Below are 17,659 nucleotides of genomic sequence, written 5' to 3'. Positions count from 1 at the left end.
TGACTTGGAGGCATGGTTCCACACCTACAGCTTCTAGCAGTGTCATGCCTAAGATGCAAGGCTGTACACCTACAGCTTCTAGCAGTGTCATGCCTAAGATGCAAGGCTGTACACCTACAGCTTCTAGCAGTGTCATGCCTAAGATGCAAGGCTGTACACCTACAGCTTCTGGCAGTGTCATGACTTGGAGGCATGGTTCCACACCTACAGCTTCTAGCAGTGCCATGCCTAAGATGCAAAGCTGTACACCTACAGCTTCTGGCAGTACCATGCCTAAGATGCAAGGCTGTACACCTACAGCTTCTGGCAGTGTCATGACTTGGAGGCATGGTTCCACACCCACAGCTTCTAGCAGTGTCATGCCTAAGATGCAAGGCTGTACACCTACAGCTTCTAGCAGTGTCATGCCTAAGATGCAAAGCTGTACACCTACAGCTTCTAGCAGTGTCATGACTTGGAGGCATGGTTCCACACCTACAGCTTCTAGCAGTGCCATGCCTAAGATGCAAAGCTGTACACCTACAGCTTCTGGCAGTGCCATGCATAAGATGCAAGGCTGTACACCTACAGCTTCTGGCAGTGTCATGACTTGGAGGCATGGTTCCACACCCACAGCTTCTAGCAGTGTCATGCCTAAGATGCAAGGCTGTACACCTACAGCTTCTAGCAGTGTCATGCCTAAGATGCAAAGCTGTACACCTACAGCTTCTAGCAGTGTCATGACTTGGAGGCATGGTTCCACACCTACAGCTTCTAGCAGTGCCATGCCTAAGATGCAAAGCTGTACACCTACAGCTTCTGGCAGTGCCATGCCTAAGATGCAAGGCTGTACACCTACATCTTCTGGCAGTGTCATGACTTGGAGGCATGGTTCCACACCTACAGCTTCTAGCAGTGCCATGCCTAAGATGCAAAGCTGTACACCTACAGCTTCTGGCAGTGCCATGCCTAAGATGCAAGGCTGTACACCTACAGCTTCTGGCAGTGTCATGACTTGGAGGCATGGTTCCACACCCACAGCTTCTAGCAGTGTCATGCCTAAGATGCAAGGCTGTACACCTACAGTTTCTAGCAGTGTCATGCCTAAGATGCAAAGCTGTACACCTACAGCTTCTAGCAGTGTCATGACTTGGAGGCATGGTTCCACACCTACAGCTTCTAGCAGTGCCATGCCTAAGATGCAAAGCTGTACACCTACAGCTTCTGGCAGTGCCATGCCTAAGATGCAAAGCTGTACACCTACAGCTTCTGGCAGGGTCATGACTTGGAGGCATGGTTCCACACCTACAGCTTCTAGCAGTGTCATGCCTAAGATGCAAGGCTGTACACCTACAGCTTCTTGCAGTGTCGTGTCTATGGGATACCTTAATGATACCTACATCTTCTAGCAGCAGCATGCCTAAGGGACACCAAATGACACCTATAGCTTCTAGCAGTGCTGTGCCCAGGATGTAAGGCTGTACACCTACAGCTTCTAGCAGAGTCATGCCTAAGATGCAAGGCTGTACACCTACAGCTTCTAGCAGTGTCATGCCTATGGGGTACCTTAATGATACCTACATCGTCAAGCAGCATCATGCCTAAGGGGCATCAAACGACACCTACAGCTTCTAGCAGTGTTGTGCCCAGGATGCAAGGCTGTACACTTACAGCTTCTAGCAGTGTCATGCCTACTGGGTACCTAATGACACTTACAGCTTCTAGCAGTGTCATGCCTACGGGGTACCTTAATGATACCTACACCTTCTAGCAGCATCAGGCCCAAGATGCAAGGCTGTACACCTACAGCTTCTACCAGTGTCACATGCCTACGGGGTACCCAATGACACCTACAGCTTCTAGCAGTGTCATGCCTATGGGGTACCTTAATGACACCTACACCTTCTAGCATCATCATGCTTAACGGGCATGGCTGAACACCTAAAGCTTATAGCAGCGTCATGCCGAAGGTGTACCTAATGACACCTAAAGCTTCAAAACAGTGTCATGCCTATGGGGTACCTAATTACACATACAGCTTCTAGCAGTGATGAACTATTTGTGGTTAGGCTTCTTTTTGATTAGAATTATAGCCATGTATCTCCATCATGCAGCGAACAGGAGTAGATGGGTATAGAAAATCAAATTCAGCTTTGTGTACTCTGATTTTCTGGACAATGACATGTCCCAGCCTTCTCGAATCTGGTCTAATCGCCTGTTTTTTTAAAATATTCTGCATAAGAATTTCTGATCAAATCGGAGCCCTAACCTAAGACGTTCACATCGTCTCTGTGAAAAACAGGAGGAGGCAGAACTTTAAGTGATGCTCAAGTGCTCTACCAAAGTATCTGAAGACCATTCTTTAGTTTGTCTCTAAGGCTCAACTTCAACTTAACCAATGTTATTAGCTAAAACTGGATGAACTGGCCAGAACGTATGCACTCGGTTTTCGAAATTGAAATATAAAGATTTTAGGTTTACCTAGAGTCACTTTACCCGACTACAAGTGCTAGGTTGATTAACAAAAATGTTTCAGAAAGGGATGTTGGGTGAGCTCCTTTGAGTCTCCATTTCATGAGTGTCATTCTACATTTCGGATCAGCCTTCATGAGTATTTCATCTTTACAGTCATACGTATAGATCACTGGTGCATTCAATGTTTGAGTCACAGTGGGAGAATCAGATTAATAGAAATAGTTCCCCATTTTGAAATTACAGCCATGCTTCAATGGACCAAGGACTATTTTGGTTTTATCCAGAGGTATGGAACACTCTGCTGATTTCCACTTCACAGCCAGCGCCATTTCTCGTTGTACCAGAGTTGTGTAGCATGTCTTAAAAACAAATCACCTGCTCTTCTAGCCATCTACACCACCTTCATCAGCCTCCCCAGAGTCCCTGCCCAGAACACTTCCACTATTACAGTGTGTAATGAGCTCATTAGCCTAGCCAATGCAGAAGCTACAATATACACATCGGTGGAGCTTGTAGGCGGGTTTTGTGGCATGTCACCATTGCTCAACTATAAGTTGCTAGTGGTGTTCTGAGCTATTACTCGGTAACAAAGATGCAGTGCCATAGACTCTTATTAGGTGCAGTTCTTGATAGCAAATTCACAGAATTTCCTGGGTGCAGTACCATATGCCATTACTAGGGGAGGTTTTGAGGCTTGGCGTTAGTGCTACATTATAGTGATAGCTCCTCAAGCGTGTTACCCTTTTTCCCTATAAACCTATTTAATCGACAATACTTCAAAAGCATGCAATATTTTTTCTTCTGACATAGTTGGACATAGCTAAATTGAGGGCAGGTTCACAACTACAGCATAAATATGTAAATATATAAACAAATAGTGCACGAGAAAAATTCCAAACCAAGGCTAAGAATTGTTACTAGTTTTTATTAGCTGAGCATCTTTGCACAGCGGAATTGATCCTTGGCTCCTTTCAGCGAAAGCTGTGTTTTTGTAATCACTGTTAGGAGGGCATACCTAAAGAAGACTTCTACCGTTCTAGAATCTTCAGCCCCTCTGCCCTCCTCAAACCCCATCAATAGATACATTGAGATGGTTTTCATATTTCAACGATATGAAGGACTACACTGGGCAAACTTAAGGGATTCGGAAATTCTGAAAAGCCGCATTAGTTTTCATTTCTGGTGCACATGCCGACCATTCTATCTCAATACTTCAAAAGATATACTCCTTTTCCGATTTTCAGCTGAACAAAAGCATAATCATTCAGGTATCAGTTTTCAGTGAAAAAGATTTGCATCTTCTCTTTCTGTCACAATCAGGGGATGAGCAGGGATGAAGTGCCTCGAGTTGCATTTTTTATGTTTATTTTTGGCTGGAAACACTTCTTGAATTCAGGGTTTCAGTACCACATGATATATACCCAGATGTTATTTGGCAGCCTTGAACCATAACTGCATTACACCAATGTGAGTGACATAGGTGTTTTTATTTATTTTATTTATTTGCAGGTTTGTACCGCGCTAGATTCGACTCCCGGTGGAGTTTCTCCGCGCCTTTAAGCATCTACAGAATATGTTTGGGGAAGAGCCAGTTTAGCAGTCATTCTAGTGTTGGAATAAGAAGGTCTTTAGCAGTTTTCTAAATGGGAGATGTTCTACACATAGCCTGAGGGACTTTGGGAGCCTGTTCCATAGGGAAGGTCCTGCTACAGATAGCGCTTTGGTTCAATGTCTGGCTTTTTTTGCTCTAGGTACACAGAGGAGGCCTTGCTCGCTTGACCTAAGTGTCCGGGAAGGTACATAGGGAACGAACTTTGTAGTCAAGTATGCTGGACCCAGCCCGTTAAGGCTTTTGTGTACTGCAGCATACTTTGAACTTGGCCCTTTGTTTGACTGATAACCAGTGCAATTTTGTCAGCAGTGGTTTGGAGGGCGTACGAGGGGGGGGCATTCAGAACCAGGTGAGCTGCCGTGTTCTGAACCACCTGGAGTCTTGTCGTGACTCCCTCGTTAGCAGACAGGAGCAGGCAATTACAATAATCTAATCGACTCAAGACCAGAGCCTGTACCAACGTTCTTCTAGTTGCATCCGGTAGTAAGGGAAAGATTTTACGTAACAAGCCAATGACATGAAAGCAGGCTCCCACCACCTGGTTGCCATGCTGTTTAAGTGTAAGTTCGTGATCTAATCGGACTCCCAGATTCTTAACTATTTGTTTGGGCTCGGGTACTGGGCCCAGGTCTTGTGGCCATCAGTCCGGAGTCCAGAGGAGTTTAGCTTCACCAAACAGCAGGACTTCTGTCTTTCCAACGTTGCATTGCAGGTAGTTGGACGACATCCAGTGTGCCACTGCTTTCATGCCTACTACTTGCATTCCCATTAAACACTTGTGCCAATAAAGTGATCCAGCAGAAATCCCACTTTCTATGCAGTCTGTCGTCTGCACTTTCTGGCCACCTCCTTTTATTTTTATTTTTTAACCATACTTCAGGTTGCAGGCATTAACATTACGTGTGTCAATATGGACCCTTTTTATCTCCTGCCTTCTTTGCTCACTCCAAGCCCCCACTAAACTGTTCCACTGCTGCACCTTTTACACATTGACCACAGGCAAGAACATGCTGGGTTTTATCTACAAGGGGATAAAAAAAAAAACAGTACTCCACAGCGACCTCAGTTTCGATTTATGTGGCATATGTCTCTGCTCCACACAATACACAAGAACCAACCCAACCCAAACCCTTTAGCCTAAAGAAGTAGGTTTGTTTATGTAACAATTTGCACCACTTGCAGCTTTCCTTTTTCTGGCACCATCATAGGATGAGCAGGGATACAATTCAATAAGGCGTTAATTGGTGGTATTTTGGTGCCCGTCACCATGGCTGAACTCTAGGGTGCACTATAACGGGCTCAATCTGCTGGTTGGTCCAGAGTATTACAAAGCTGCAGGAGCACATGCCCATACAATGTGGCAACAACACTGAATATCAAAGGTGCCATACCACATTCTATTACTAGGTGTCTGAGCATTCTGGAATCATTGCTGCTTACCGATGACCCTAGTGCCTCTAGCATGTGTCTAGCTGTCCTTCTGCTGCCAGCAACCATTTACGGGTAACTATCCAACACAGTAATGCTTCACTGGAATAGCTAAGCATGGGGTTTTTGGTTTCCTTATTATGTTTTGAACACAGAATTGACACACTAAAAGTAGAAATGGAGCCGGTTCATTACAGTGTAGCGCCTATGTATTGTGCAAAGGTATTTCTGGCCCTTGTGGTGTGCAGACTTATTGTAGATCTCTGGGCTTCTGGGCGTCTGATGTTGTTTAATACTGCTGGGTACTTAGTAGAATGTTCTATAATTTCATAGTTTACAACTATGAGGATTTGCTATTCTTTGTTCTTAACTTGGAAGTGTTTTGTTGTTTCCAGTGCAATTTCTCAATTTAGTGTTAGCTTGTTGCTTCATGTTTGAAGCAATGGATAGATTAAAGAATGTCATCTTCCATAAGAGCCATATTTCATTGCTTATTGATCAGTCTTTCTTGGGTCCCCGAATTCTATCCCTATCCCCATGCAGTGTTCACTTTCTATTCTCTCATTATTAGATTATATCTAGTGTTTTACTATTTTTTTATCAGGTATCCTGACAGGTCATTGACTATTCATACTCACAGTCACTCACTAATTCATCCAGCCCGGCACGAACTTGTACATTCAACTATTGACTCATTGTCACTCACCCTAACATGCAACCATATAAACAAACAGGTCAATCAATAAAGAAAAACCTATTTAGAAAATAGTCTTTGCCAAAGTTTGCAAACTGCTTTTACGTTTTTGCTATTGTAGTTTCCATGGTATACTTGGATTGTATTTATAATGTTTGCTTGTGTGTTGTTCAGCAACGTGAGGCTATGTTAAGATATTGCTTGAGGTTGACAAAGTCTGACTCTGATGCCAACATAGAAGACGCTAAAGATGGTCAGTCATCCCTCATGACACATTTCATCATATTAATTGATAAAGGAGGATGCTGGACCATCTCCTGGGAGCCTGTGACAGAATTAGAGATATAAGGTGGTCCAGGGAGGGATCTGGTATGATTGATGGTCGTGTGTGGTGTTCGCTGGCATGAAAGAGGGCGGATAACATCAGAGTTCTTGTTCAACAGGTGAATGCAAGAGATAGCAAAATGTTTTCCAGTGTCGGTGAGGGAGCAGGAAATAAAATGAACCTCCATATTGCGGGTCACATATGTTTCGCTTGGAATCAGTAAGCCACTATAGGGTTGAAAAAAAGTGACAAGCAGGACTAAAAATGCAGATATAAAGAACACGTTGGAGAGGAATGTGAAGCAGTGGGTTATCATTTATTACAGAAACATTCAGACGCTTGTGGTCTTAGAGAAGTTCTTTATATAAGAGCAGGATAACATTACCGAAGTGACTTCACCTTTATTTAGTATCGACGCCTGCTTTAGTCAATTAGTTATGTCATTCCAATACAGCTAAGAAGCCACGTCTTTCTGACCTTCTCAAATACCAGGTCATTAATAAAGACCCAAATGGATAGGGGTACATAGTTCCAAAAAACAAATGGAGTCCAGATCCAAAAAACATCTTTAGACAACACAATAGCAGGCTTTACTAGAGCAAGGATATAATGTCTTGGCTTTTCAGTCAGGTAAAAGGTTACAAATGCCATGTTGTCTATAACTATCTCATGGAAGATGATATAGTGTTCTACAGAAAGGCAATGGAGTTCAAAGTAGGCCTGATGAACTTTAGCCTACCTTAGGTCACCAGAGGCCAGTCACACTTGGACATCTTGCATTAAGTACATCTTTTAATAAGGGACATCAAACACACTCAAATATAGGGCATTTTTATAGTCAACACAAGCACAACTTATTGCATTAATCTCAATGGTATGGTGCAATATAGGAATCGCTGTGGGAATGCTCTTAAATCACTTCCTGATAGAAAAGCAGGGAGGCATGTGATATTTTGTCGTGCTTGAAGCCTTACGGTTTCATGGACGACACCAGGTGTGGTAGGTGTGTCAGAGCTGCTGCCACACTCTGGAATCACAAATACTCTAGCAGCCTCCATTTCCCACCCTCTTCAATATTATTTAGTTTGAGGCAGCAATTACGAATAACCTTGTTGATTAGCAGAAAGCATTTGTTTAAAGCAAGACACCAAGGTGGTCAGATCACGGACAAGCCAAAGAACAATCCGATTGCTGTACCGTACCAGAAAACCGGACACTAAAATAGCAGATCAAGCAGTTTCTCCTACACAATAAACAGGACCAGTGACTAGGTGGAAACCTATGACACAGTGGGACTTACAGGAAAAAAGATCTAATGTGATTGCATGTAAAGGAATTCATGTTGGTCAGATAGAAACCATGAAACCCAAAATTATATCCATTCTGGAGATTCCATCAAGAGTAAATTGATCATTCAAGATGCTATGCGTGACAGTATTAAAAAGCTTAAATAATCTCACACAATTACGAACAGGACTCAGCTCCCCTGGCATGACTGAAACCCACCCTTATTGGAAGATCTAAAATCCATTGGTTTACTCCAATACAATCTCTGAAATTGCCTCAATCATCTGGATTCGCCAATGGCTTTTTCTGCAAGTGTAGCACAAATGCTTAGACTATGCCTCTTCTACAGAAGCATATTGAGAAGATATGGCCTTCTGCTGGCACACCAGGCGAGTCAATAATCCCAAATGGCACTCATAGCAATCCATTTTCAGGGTCCACACTGCTACAGGTGCAAGATTGGATGTGAAAAGAAGGAATAATCTTCAAAAATGCGACAAGAAAGATTTGCCAGAGGCGACAAGCCTGGCAAGGAGAAGTATTGGAAATGGATACCAATGATGGAATGAGGATGAAGGGACATCTGCACATAAATCACAGCAGACGTGTAGGTGAAAGTAACTGGCAGCCTCTAGGACTATTTACTTGTCATTTTAAGAAAGAAAGGTAACAAACACATTTCCGGAGCTCAGACTCCTTTAAGCAGCATGTGGGCGCATTGGCGATCTGTGGCTTCAGAGACAATTTAGTATCCAATATTATCCCTCCAAAGTGCTGAAATGAAAACTAGTAACAATCAATCAATCAATCAGGGGTTTTGAAGCACAATACTCACCCGCGAGGGTCTCAATGTGCTGGGATGGGAGGGGGTGCAAATAGCTCCATTGGTCATTTGAAGAGCCAGGTTTCGAGGTCCTTTCTGAATTGGTGCAGCGTCGGGCTTCGTCGGATGCTGTGGGGGAGTTCGTTCCAGGTCTTAGCCGCAAGGTAGGAGAAGGATCTGCCACCTCCTCTTGTCCTGCTGATGCAGGGGACCATGGCTAGGGCGAAGTCAGCGGAGTGAGGTTTATCTTGAGGACGTTGAAGGAGATTCGTTCATTGAGGTGTTGGGGTCCAGTGTTATGGAGAGCTTTGTAGGAGTGTGTGAGAAGTTTGAAGGTCATGCTTTTTTCGACGGGGAGCCAGTGGAGGTCACAGAGGTGTTCGGTGATGTGGTAATGTCGTGAGATGTCGAGGATAAGTCTGGCATCAGCGTTCTGGATGGTGTTGAGTATGCGGAGCAGTTTTTTGTTGATTCTTGCGTAGAGAGCGTTTCCGTAGTCCAGTTTGCTGGTGATGAGTGCATGGGTGACGGTCTTCCTGGAGTTGGGGGATCCATTTGAAGGTCTTGCGAAGTATGCAGAGGGTGTTGAAGCAAGTGGATGACACAGCGTTGATCTGGCGGTTCATGGTGAGTCAAGAGAGGAGTATGATGCCGAGGTTGCATGCGTGGTCAGTTGGGGTAGGTGGGTTTCAGACGGTGGGGGGCCACCAGGTAATGTCCCATGCAGAGAGGGTGGAGCAGAGGATGAGGACTTCTGTTTTCCTCTGAGTAGCGCTCTAAGCAGCTGTTGCTCATCCAGGTTGCAACGCCTTTCATCCCTTCTTGGAAATTGCACCTGGTGATGTTGGGTTCCTTGGTGAGGGAGAGGGTGAGCTGGGTGTCATCTGCGTATGAGTATGTTGAGTCCATGTTTTCTGACAATGGTTGTGAGAGGGGTAATTTAGATGTTGAAGAGGGAGGGGCTGAGGGAGGATCCCTGGGTACTCTGCATCTGATTTCTGTTGGTTCGGAGAGTCTTATTCTTTGGGTCCTGACTGAGAGGAAAGATTGGATTCAGACTACGGCTTTTCCTTGGATGCTGCCGTTGTGGAGCCTGGAGGCTAGTGTGTGGTGGGAGACAGTGTTGAAGGTTGCCGAAAGGTCCAGGATGGACGGGTGCTGCTGTGTGGCCTTGGTCGAAGAGGGCGCAAACTATTACTAAGTAACTTGCTTTCATATTTGCTACTGCATTTTTGCAATTTACGAAGGTTATAACCGATGGTACTTTAGCCAAACTCAATGGTACTCAACTATGGAGGATCCCTGGGTACACCGCATCTGATTTCTGTTGGTTCGGAGAGTCTTATTCTTTGGGTCCTGACGGAGAGGAAAGATTGGATTCAGACTACGGCTTTTCCTTGGATGCCGCCGTTGTGGAGCCTGGAGGCTAGTGTGTGGTGGGAGACGGTGTCGAAGGTTGCCGAAAGGTCCAGGGTGGACGGGTGCTGCTGTGTGGCCTTGGTCGAAGAGGGCGCAAACTATTACTAAGTAACTTTCTTTCATATTTGCTACAGCATTTTTGCAATCTACGAAGGTTATAACAGATGGTACTTTAGCCAAACTCAATGGTACTCAACTATGGAAGGAAAAAGGGGGGGGATGCTATGTAGTCGGGATTTTAACTATTCACTTTCTGTTAATAAGGGTGTGCAACGTTGCAAAGTTTTTCCTCCACAAACTTTGTGAAATTGTATTAGACCCTGTAAAAGCTGTGGAGTCTTTAAAAAGCTGAAAAATTCAATAAGTGAAGGAAAAATTCACATGATTTGCTGAAAAAAGTTAACAAACTCTCACTTTTAAGTTGGGCTAGGATTTATTTACCATAAAATTCTGTATCCGACAGCAGAGTTTTATGGAATTTACAAAACCGTGATCATCCTAAGTGATACAGTTGAACACAAAGCAAAATTTGTAAACTTTACAATTGAAATGTAGGTATTAAATGTTAATATCACATGCACAAGATAACCAACATGTCTGAAGGAAATCCAGAGGCAATGCGGTCATATACGCCAGTACTACTGGCATAAATATTTCACAAAGGGTCCATTAGCAGCACAATTAGAATCTTTTTTCTGTGTGCAGTGGATTGTAGGTAAACCACTATCCCACCAGCAGCCCAACAGCATTGCTCACGATAGGTAGGGTTAACATTACTTTTCGATTCTTGGGTCTACAGCCATAATAGGTGTGATAAGGAAGCAAAAAATAAAGAAATAAATAAATAAAAAAGGCAAAACTGCATTGAATCTTTAATCTTGAAGTACATTGAAATCGTTAAAAAAAAATTAAGGAATGAATTTGAAATATTACATTTCCATGATATACTTCCATCTAAGATAGAGACAGTTACACCTATACTTCATCTTATTGCCATCTATAAATATCACAATATGCAAGCTTAGGTATAAGTTAGTTTACTACAATTTGAAGGCAACTGGTATAATTTTGTTTACAATACCTAAAAGAAGAGACTCTAGCACATATTGTATGCTGATGTGAGGCACAGCAGATCTTATGTGCAAATACCTGAAGCCTATGTGCACGAATGTGCAAATCATACAATGTTATTCGGCAATAAATCTATAAATCAGCATTTTGAGTAGGCTTGTTGGTTGTATCCTCAAATTTATTCAGCTCGCCATTTTGAAATACACTTCTTGCACAAATGGCGATGATCAAAGGCAAACATGAATGTTGTTGGGTTTTTATCTTCGGTTTTGTGCTCGATTTAAAGTTTGACTTTCTGTGATTCTAATGTTGGTATTAAACCTCACAAAGTGTTTTTTTTAATTAACTATACATTTTTGTATATAAATTATGCTGTATCAGCCAGAAGCCTGAATCCGGTGGCCTAAGTGGGAAGGGTATAGCCAGATGTGGGTCCTGTGCTCACTGTGCCACTGGATTCAAGCTTGCCTGGCTAATAAGGGTCGATACCCAGAAACTGGTCCTAGGATGCTTGTTTACAGTCCAGGGAGGACCTGGCAGCTCGGGCTGAACTGTTCTCATGTGAAACGGGGTCAAGACTGATTTGCATATGGCTGGGTCCAAACTGAGGTGGCGTGGAGAGCAAAAAACAATAGATTTAACCCAGATCTGTGAATGGTGGTGAATGTTTGATCTGTTCAGCATTTCATCCATCATCTGTGCTTTTTGCTAGTATTTGTATTATAATCATGACATATCATAACAATATAATCTGGAATAGGTTAGAATATAATAAACGGCCACTAATATATCACATTTTTGTACTGATGTGGTAACGGTCACGGAATAGGTTAAGACCCTTACAAACCCTGTATGGTTGCTGGCAGTTTGGGGGCCCTCCAAACATCTTATAAATATACATAGCACACAGGGAACAGAGAGAGAGAGAGAAAAACGTCCTTTTTTTTCTTCACAGCAGGATGGTTACATCAAATATTCTGAGGGCTAGAGAAATCTAACAGCATGCATGCCACAAAAAGGGGGAGAGTCACAACATAAGTGATTTAAAAAAACACAAGGATTATCAACATTGAAGAGCGAGATGAGACTATTAATCTGCATCTCATTTGTGAAAACGTTTAGTCTAGTTTACTTCCCATCATAGCTCCTTCACAGTCAAGTAGTAAGGGGTATTTACAAGGTGCCTGTACTAAGACTGGGAGGTGGTTTATAGTTTTCAGCATGCAGGATGTTCAATGTTTTAGCTTCATCATATGTCATTTACTCATCCCATGTATAACCATGTGCAACATAATTATCTTTCTACTAGGATACTGTTGTAATGGAAACAAGTTAAGGTGGCCGTAGAGTGGGTTATACGAAGAAGGTTGAAGACTTAGTTACAGGTTATTAAGATGGTAAGTTCCAGGTAAATAGCTTGCAAGTATATAGCAGATAACCCCACCAGGAGCTGCCTCCTTGCTGCTCAGCCCACACACTCCAACTGACACTCAATCATTCCATTAAATCACCAAGCACTCCAGCATTCCACTACTTCACAAAGCACGCCAGCACTCATCCTGGCCGAGGAGCAGGGAAGGTGTTTGTTGTAATCAAATGAAGATAATCCAATGGTGAAAAGCTTGAAGTTACATTTATTAATTAAGAGAAAGGCACCAAAACGATTTTCAAGCCAGACACAGCTGGGCCAACTGTCAGTATTGCCAAGGGAATGACATCATGCTGGAACCAGCAGTGCATCAAAGGGATGTGTCATTCCATTCCAACCAGCATCTCTATGGAGTATAACACATCTCCCTCTCTCGTAGTAAAAGAAACAAATTAAACATAAAGAAGTAATAAAGTGAATAAAAAACACATAAATAAAAGCATACTCAAGAAACATTCATTCTAATACAGGGAACATCTTATTACTTAAATAAGAAACACAAGAATACTCAAGCAATACAAGTACACTCAAGAAACATAGTCACTTAAATATGCTGGAACGCTTCTTTCACCAGCTCCCCTCAATATACGAGATGAACCAGAAGACTCATCTCCCTCCTTTGCAACCAAACAATGTTCATTAGTCCCCATGACCCCATCAAATGTCGATGGAACAGCAAACTGTTCTGTTGAAAATTCAGCAGCAGACAACATCCATGGCGAGGAATCGTCAGACTCAGAACTATTGTCTAATCTTTCTCCAAGTTTGCAACCATGTCTTTGATACAATGCCACCCGCCTTAAATTCCATGTCTGGCCATTTGTCAGTTTGACCCAATTACCCACCACAGCCTTAACTTTGTAGGGTCCTCTGAATTTATTCAGGAAATTACTGTGGCGACCAGGTTTTAGTTTAACCCAATCTCCTACATCAATGAAACGTCTGTTGGTTACCCTCAACTTGTCATTAGATGAACCACCCATAATAGGTTTCTCACACAGCCATGACATAATTAGTTTAGTACGTGCCTCCCTCCCACGCATCATCGCAAAAGGACTCTTTCCCAAAACACTGTTTGTGGTAGTTCGATATGCCCAAAGCATTTCACTTACAGAATCTAGCACAGGCAAACCAGAACCATGCACTAATTACATAGTGCCCTTAACCATTTTATTAACACGCTCAACAAGTGCATTTCCCTGTGGATTGTACAAAGAACAACATGAGTGCTTTACACCTACAGAGTCCAAAAAAACTTCATTTTGGTTGAAGTTAATTGCGTACCATTGTCAGTAAGCAACACAGAAGGAATACCTTCCCTATTAAATATTTCAATCAAAACGGCAATGGTAGCAGAAGTAGAAATACTACTCATGTAAGCAACTTCAACCCACTTCGATTTCGCATCCACCAAAACAACCGCAAATCTCTCATTAACTGGAAGGAAATTAAAAGGATCAATAAAATCTAAGCACACCTTTTCCCACACATCATCAGCCTGAGAAACATGCTGAGGCTCATCAGAAGATCCAATACCAACTCTCAATCTCTTCCCAGATTCCTTACATGCTACACACCTTTCCACCCAATCTTTTACATGTCGATCCATAGACGGCCACTAATACCCTTCCCTCAACCTCCTTATAGTCAAAGACTGTCCCAAATGTCCCTCATGCGCCAAACTAATCAGCTTGGCACGCACACCTGAAGGCGGTACAAACTTATCACGACACAATCATTCCATCACCAGTTATAGACAAATGATCCACCATCTTTAAAAAAGGCCTTACTGCTACTGGAAGAATACTCTCTCTCCTGATGCTACCTTTTATTAACCTCACAACACCCCTCAATGTTACATCCTCTTCCATCTCCTTAATCCATGTGTTTTTTGAAATAGCATTACCAAACCCCTGCATCGCATCATCTACACTTGCTACTATTTCTTCAGTAGATAGTTCTGAAATAACAGTCTCTTTATCCGGAAGCGTTGACAAGCAATCAGCAACTCTGTTTCTCCAGCCCGGGACATATTCAACACTGCAGTTGTACTCCTGCAACCTCACAGCAAGTCTTGCTAATCTTTCTGAACAGTTGCTGATACCACCAGGACCCAAGACTTTTAACAATGGCTTATGGTCAGTACGCAACTTGAACGAACTGCCCCACAAAAACACTCTGAAATGATTGGTAGCCCAAGCCGCCGCTAAGGCCTCCCTCTTTATAACCGAGTAGTTACGCTCCGATTCAGACAAAGAACATGATACAAATGCAACGGTCTTTACCTCTCCACCACGCATTTGTGCAAGCACAGCCCCAATGCCTACAACACTGGCATCAACTGTGAGAATACTGTCAAGATCAGTTTGAAAAGGAGTTAAAACACCAGCATTGGCTATTTCTTCCTTGATTAACACAAAAGCTTATTGCTGCAATTCCCCCCAAACAAATCTTTTCCCTCGCCTCAAGAGTTCTCTCAAAGATTCAGTCTTGTGTGCAAAATCTAACACAAACTTTGAATAATATTCTACAAGACTCATAAAAGATCTCAATGAGTCCCTGTCCTGTGGCACCCTTGCATTCACAATTGCACTAACAAGATTCTCCTTAGGTCTTATATCATCCTTGGTAACCAAATGCCCCAAATACTCTACTTGATGTGTCAAGAGTTAATCCAGCCCTTTCAATTCTGCTCAATACCGGAGTAAGAATTAGATTGTGTTCACCTTCATCCTTTCCGAATACAAGGATGTCATCCTGGGACACAACAGCTTCCGCAACACCTGAAAGAATGGAATTCATTAGTCGCTGGAAGACACTCGCAGCAGAGCATAGGCCAAACGACAACCTGCAGAACTGAAAGGTGCCTTCACCAGTGATGAAAGACGTTAGAGATTTAGACTCCACACTGAGTTCTACATGGTGATATGCACTTCTCATATCAAGTTTAGAGAACAGTTTCACACCATCATGATCAGTTCATTAATGTTCAGCAAAGGAAATTTATCCATTATAACATTTTCATTTAAGCTCCTCAAATCCACACAGAATCTGAGGGATCCATCCGCCTTTTTCGTGATAACTACCGGAGAAAACCATTTAGCCGCCTCCACAGGCTCAATCACTTTATCGTCTAGAAGTTGCTGAATGATCTCCTTTACTTTTGCCCTGGCTGCCAAGGGAACCCTCCTAGCTGCATGCTTAACAGGGATAGATGGTTTCTTCAACTTAATGACATGTTGATAATTCTTAAATTTACCCAACCATGGTTCGAATACAACATTAAATTTCTCTAACAAATCATCCACAACTTGACCACTGCATGCACTAACACTCATAACAGGAACCTCAGCTCTGGGGTCAACCTTAATATCCAAGTCATATTGGTGTGGCCAGCCCAGAATTTAGCGGTCCTTCTTCAGCCACATATACTTTGCCCAGAGTATTTTTTCCCCCAAATGCAATCTTAGCTTCAATGTATCCCACCCGCTAATATCAGTCCCTTGATACACTTTTAAAACAACGTCTGAGCTCAATAAGGAGCTGGTTGGCCAAGTTTGTTCATAAAGAAAAAGAGGAATGATTGTGTATAGTGAACCAGTGTCCACCATTAATGAAACTGTCTTTCCATTTATTTCAAAGTCAGCTTTTGGTCGTGTTCTCCTCTTTTCCAGTCCTTCTACATCTGCAACAGTAACGTTGTCATTGACCACGACAACTCTGTAAGAAGGAAGTGCATCCTCCACACACCCAAACTTATCAACTTGTTATTTACACATGCGTGCCAAATGTCCTCTTTTACCACATTTCAAGCATTCCTTCCCGACGGCATAGCATTGTTTTGAATCCGCCGTGTGATAACTGCTACCACACCTCAAGCAATGTCTTCCATTCACTTTTCCAGTTGGTTTACTTGTGTTCTTTGTATACTTGTTCTTATTTCCTGAACAAGACATATTTTGAAACTTGTTTTTGATTACACAGTCTCCCTCTGAGTCATCCTCCAGAGCAGCCACTTCTTTTTCTTTGCTGTTGCTAATGTTAATTTTCATTTCACACATGCAATTTTCCGATTCCTCAACAACTTTTGCAATGGCTAAGGCATCCTTTAGCGTGGGATTACTGGATGCCCACAATCTTTCCTGTGTTTTCTTGCAACTGCACTGAACTATTAACTGATCTCTTATCATCTCTATTTGCATTGCGCCAAACTCACATTTTGCTGACAGTTCCCTCAATCTTGCAACAAAGTCATTTATAGTCTCAAGTATACGTTGTGGTTGCGTGTAAAATTCATGACAACATTAACATGTTTTGCAAATCTCTTTTCCACTTTTAATACAGCTTCCTTGTAAACATCTTCCATTTCTTCTCCAGCTGAAAGATACTTAAAAACATGTTGCCCTTATTTGCCCAAACATCCCAAGAGCAGAGCTGTCTTCCTTACAGCAGGAAACTGTGCCATCCAAAGCAACAAGATAATTCTCAAAACAATCTATCCAATCCTCCCACTCTATAGGAGGTTCGCCTGGTGACATTAAGAAAGGAGGTGGAATCACTATAGCAGTGCTGACATCCATTTTCTGTTATTCACAAACACTACTCAGTTCTTTCACAAGGTGGCAGCAACGGTATGAGACTTGCCGTCTTTACACTTGAATTGCTTCTTCAGTACAGAAAATGACAGCAAATGAAATGCTCAGCTAACACTTCACTGATTTAGCAGCCAGCCAATCAGAGCGCAGCTGACAATTCATTGATTTTACTATCACCACAGCATAGAATACGGACTGTAGAAACTTATCGTACTGCTCCCAACTCTGCCTTTCAAAGGTGAGTGTTCGATTTTTAGTACGCCTTAAATACTTACATAAACATGTTGTGCTTGTTCGTGTCACGAGCGCAATTCAGTTCATAGGCAGGCGTACACCTTGCGCTCGAGATCAGCAGCAGTTGAGTTAGAATGACCGACAATTATAAGCTGCGCATAGTTTGCGCCTGCCCGAGGCCACGCAGTGGCCATTGAGAGGGCGGGCCACTAGTCACGGAGGGCTGTCCCGCCCCCAGCAGGATGTTCGCCTCTCCTCCCCACTGGTTGGAGGAGGTGGCTGGTCGTT

The 17,659-nt window shown here is 42.9% G+C and overlaps 1 protein-coding gene across 1 annotated transcript in view; it reads right to left on the bottom strand.

Moving 5' to 3' along the window:
- Positions 1-17,659, bottom strand: part of MCOLN2 (mucolipin TRP cation channel 2) — a 566,096-nt gene that overhangs the window by 515,465 nt on the left and 32,972 nt on the right. The window lies entirely within an intron of this gene.

The sequence above is a fragment of the Lissotriton helveticus genome, chromosome 1_1 (genome assembly GCF_964261635.1).
Source record: "Lissotriton helveticus chromosome 1_1, aLisHel1.1, whole genome shotgun sequence".
In the NCBI taxonomy this organism is placed as follows: domain Eukaryota; kingdom Metazoa; phylum Chordata; class Amphibia; order Caudata; family Salamandridae; genus Lissotriton; species Lissotriton helveticus.
Note: the sequence above shows the minus strand (reverse complement) of the source record. Positions and strands in the feature narration are given on the sequence as shown.